Source organism: Staurois parvus, unplaced genomic scaffold (genome assembly GCF_062004578.1).
Source record: "Staurois parvus isolate SC_StPar_1 unplaced genomic scaffold, SC_StPar_1.0 ptg000720l, whole genome shotgun sequence".
NCBI classification, from domain to species: domain Eukaryota; kingdom Metazoa; phylum Chordata; class Amphibia; order Anura; family Ranidae; genus Staurois; species Staurois parvus.
The window spans coordinates 3,125,957-3,131,172 of NW_028318516.1; positions in this window are offsets into that span (position 1 = coordinate 3,125,957).

Below are 5,216 nucleotides of genomic sequence, written 5' to 3' on the forward strand. Positions count from 1 at the left end.
TGGACTAAAATACAAAGACAAAGAGGATTACTAGACAGGAGCTGATTGGTTCCCCCAAACCAGGACTCCGCCCACATCAGGCAGCTTGGTCTCTGAGGAGCTTACAATTCCACCCTCAAGGGAACTAGGAAATGGCTCCTCTGATCTCCTACCAGGTCATTTCTTTATTCATGGACCTTAGTCAGAGAGTGAGGAAACAACCAGAACTGTCTTTTATAGGAGGGACAGTGATGAGGGGATTATAGGACGAGGGTCCCCACCCCCTCTATCACTCATCACCATCTTCCCAACACAAGAAGTACTGCACTTCCTTATTTAGTCCATGATTTAGTCATGAAGAACAGCGGGGCTGAGCCCCACCAGAGGTCAGAGAGTGAGGATGGGGGGAGAACAACCAAGATGAAGACTGGACTGATCCTGAAGACCACCATCATTGGGGTATTGACTCCTCCCTCATTATCACTTTCTGTTTAAGGGTCCAAAGTTGGAGGATGTTATCACATTATTATCACCATGTAAAAGTCTGTGCACCAATCACATCATCCGATATAAAATGTCCAGCTGGGAGGAAATGGGGGGAACAACAGAGAATCCATATTATGTGTATATATAGCAGTGGGGGGAGGGGGAGAGCAGAAGTCAGGAGTATGGAATGTACAACATGGAGTATATAGTGTAGGGGTCAGGAGTATGTAATGTACAACATAGAGTGTATATAGTGCAGGGGTCAGGAGTATGTAATGTACAACATAGAGTATATAGGTCAGGAGTATGTAATGTACAACATAGAGTATATAGTGCAGGGGTCAGGAGTATGTAATGTACAACATAGAGTATATAGTGCAGGGGTCAGGAGTATGTAATGTACAACATAGAGTATATAGTGCAGGGGTCAGGAGTATGTAATGTACAACATAGAGTATATAGTGCAGGGGTCAGGAGTATGTAATGTACAACAGAGTATATAGTGCAGGGGTCAGGAGTATGTAATGTAAAACATAGAGTATATAGTGCAGGGGTCAGGAGTATGCAATGTACAACATAGAGTATATAGTGCAGGGGTCAGGACTATGTAATGTACAACATAGAGTATATAGTGCAGGGGTCAGGAGTATGGAATGTACAACATGGAGTATATAGTGCAGGGGTAAGGAGTATGTAATGTACAACATAGAGGATATAGTGCAGGGGTCAGGAGTATGGAATGTACAACATGGAGTATATAGTGCAGGGGTCAGGAGTATGTAATGTACAACATAGAGTATATAGTGCAGGGGTCAGGACTCATAATATTGGTAATGAGTGGAAGCTTAAATGTTTACTGTAGACAAGTTGCAGAGATCCCCCACTGCTGCCTCCCATCTCCTGAGACTGCACTCAGTGACTTGGGTCTGAGACTATACAGACATATCCCTCCACCCGGCACAGCCAGCAGACCACAGAGCAAGGAACCCTGGGAGAATTGTTCTGTCAGAGATCTTGCTGGACTCATAGACATCTATGGTGAACATCAACATTTTGCTGCCAGCTGAACCCCAGAACCTCCATAAATCCAGTCTAGATACATAAATTGTGTCTGCAGCACAGAGAAGGAAGATTATCCGAGAGAAATCCAGGAATACAGGACGGGGAACACAGCTCAGGAAAGTGACCAGGGGATTACAGGCTGATATCACCCAGTCCCCGCCCTACTCTGGACCAATCAGTGAGCAGTATGGGTGGAGGAATGGATTTAGTGTTCATGACCCACCTGTGCTGATCTCTGTAGGAGTGTCCTCCTCTATAAATGTCCCCGTTATTCCATCCTCCTCCATAGACTGCTGATCATCCCTCACATACGCCTCTTCTTCTTCTGCTTTCACCTCAAATTCTATATCGATTGGATCTCCACTCTAAATCAAGGAAATGAGAGAAAATATCATCTGTAAAATATAAGGTCACATAAAATATCCACACATTGTCTCTATGAGTCCATGTTCTAGATGCTCCATCCCACCAACCTTGTAATGGTGAGGGATGGTGTGACCTTCCTGTGTGGAATCCCGGGAATACAGAGGACGGGGACATCTCTCTGGTGGGTTCCTGGTATTAGGTGGCTCCATCATATCCTTGTGTCCTTCTGAAAACTCCTCCATCACTCCATACTCCTCATCCTCCTCTTTATACTCTTCTTTAACATCAATATTCTCATCCCCGAGGATTCCACTCTGAAAGATATAATAAAACATTCATTGTAACAAACATGCTGTGTATAAATCACAACTACCAATAATTGTCATCATCTACCTGATGATGGTGAGGGATGGTGTGACCTTCCTGTGTGGAATCCCGGGAATACAGAGGACGGGGACATCTCTCTGGTGGGTTCCCATGACTGGATCCATCTGTAGGAAACACACACACTGACTGAATCCATTGTTTCTATGTGTTTATCAGATGATGGGGGATCTAGGTGGATCCTCCGTACTGCTCTCTCCTTTACAATAAAGTCTCCTCTTACCCGGTGATGTGAGGGGCGGCTGATTGTCCATCATGACGTCCTTGTAGAGATCCTTGTGTCCTTCTAAATATTGATGTGTATCATCATCTGCTGGAGATAAAAGACATCATAGTGACTATGGAGGAAGAGGACGGACATGACTACGGAGGAAGAGGACGGACATGACTATGGACGAAGAGGACGGACATGACTACGGAGGAAGAGGACGGACAGGACTACGGAGGAAGAGGACGGACATGACGGGGGGTTACTGGGTGTAAATAGAACATAACATCTTATTACCGTTTTATGACTATAGCCTGTGTCTGGTCTGTGTTTGAGAATCATCCCCCCTATTCATGTGATCCTTATCAGTTCCTAATTGGGGCGGAGAGGAGTGCTCATTTGGCCATCTCCCTATAAATTTAGATCAGCTGATGGGGGGAGACAACTGATGGGGGGCACAGGCACTGATGGGGGGAGATCACTGATGGGGGGCACAGGCACTGATGGGGGGAGATCACTGATGGGGGGCTGCTTTTGAGTGAGTTCTGCATTGATGGAGTGCTAAGAAGCAGTTGAACTAAAGCAGGAGAACTCAAGCAGCAGGAAGATACAACAAGAAACTCTCCTGCATGCTGGACAGACTGCAAGCAAACACCCTGGGAAACATCTCTTACAAGTCTGAGTCCCACTCCGTGTACCTTTAATATGTCCCCTCTACTCCTCCTTTTCATATTACTTTCCTGTGTTCCAAAAATCTCACCCCTCTGCTCCACCCCAGAACTTGTACATCTCCCCCTCACTGCTACCATCTCCCTACTACTGCTCTCATCACCTCCTGCTGATACTTCACTCTCCTGCTGACCCAAACACCAGGACTGGAAGGCATGTGCGCTCATGTACATCCCGCTCCCATCTTACTTTCTGCACCCTCCTTCTCCTAACCTCTGGGGATATCTCCCCAAACCCTGGTCCTCCACTATCTTACCCCCACACCAGGCACCCTCCTTCTTCTCCTATCCTCTGGGGATATCTCCCCAAACCCTGGTCCTCCAGTATTTCACCCCCACATCAGGCATCCTCCTTCTTCTCCTAACCTCTGGGGATATCTCCCCAAACCCTAGTTCTCCAGTATTTCACCCCCACACCAGGCATCCTCTTTCATCCAGGAATAGCTGCAATCCCCTCAATTTAATATCAGTCCCCGTGCTCACAAAAACCAGCCTCCCTTTTTCATGTGCGCTCTGGAATGCCCGCTCTGTCTGTAATAATCTCACCTCTGTCCATGACCTTTTTGTCTCCCGCTCCCTTAACATACTAGCAATTACAGAAACCTGACTCCAAGCAGCAGATTCTGCTTCCCCCGCAGCACTTTCCTATGGAGGCCTCCTCTGGACCCACTCACCCAGACCCAGTGGTCAGAAAGGTGGTGGGGTTGGTTTGCTTCTATCCCCACTGAGCACCTTTCAAGTCCTCCCTAACCCTCCCTCTCTATCCTTCTCTTCTTCCCAGACTCACTGCATCCGGCTGTTTTCTCCCATCTCTCTGAGGATTGCAGTGATCTATCGGCCTCCTGGACCCGTGTCCCGCTTTCTTGATGATTTCTCCGCCTGGACACCCTACTTTCTCTCCTCTGAACTACCCGCTATCATTCTCGGAGATTTTACCATCCCTATTAATGTCAACAACCCGGCTACATCCCAACTCTTCAACATAACCTCATCTTTTGCATTAGCACAATGTATACCGTCCTCCACTCACTCTGATGGGAATACATTAGACCTTGTTTTCTCCCATCTTTGCACTCCCTACAACCTCACAAACACCCCCTTTCCTCTCTCTGATCACAATCTCATCACCTTCACAGTCTCCTCATCTTCAGACACCTATCCCTCCAAGCAGCCAACAATTACCCGCAGAAACCTTCACAACTTGAACCCGGCTCCTTTCCACTCTGCAACTGACCAACTCTATGACAGAATCTCTCCCCTGTCCTGCCCTGACCTGGCCACTGCTGTCTACAACAGTTCACTATCATCCACACTGGACACACTTGCTCCTCTAACAACATGAAGCATCAGGCCCATCAGACCATTACATCCGTGGCAGACTGACCACACCAGAAATGATTGTTGGAGTGATTGTGGCATAAAACCAAATCCCAGCAAGCATTCACCTGATATAAATCTGCTTTCTTCACATACAATTCCTCCCTCCATGCTGCCAAACAAGACGACTTTGTCACTCTCATCAATACCTTGTCATCCAGTCCTCGTTTTCTCTTCTCTACTTTTAACTCTCTACTTTCTCCACCTCCACCCAGTACCTCACTCACTGCTCATGAGATTGCAAATCATTTCAAAAACAAGATTGATGCAATTCATAGCAGCATCACCACTGCACAGACATCCATCCCACTTAGCATTCCTTATACTAAACCTCCCTCAACACTTTCCTCTTCTGACCTCGCTACCAAAGAGGTCACTAAGGTTTTCTCAGAAGCCCATCTCACCACCTTCCCCCTGGATCCTGTCCCCTCACAACTACTACAGTCACCCTCTTCTGCCATCCTATGCTCCCTCACTCACATCTTCAATCTTTCCCTCTCTACTGGTGCCTTCCCCTCCCCTCTAAAGCATGCACACATCATTCCCATACTTAACAAGCCCTCCCTGGACCCCTTCAACCTGAACAACTTAAGACCCATCTCCCTGCTGCCATTTACCTCTAAACT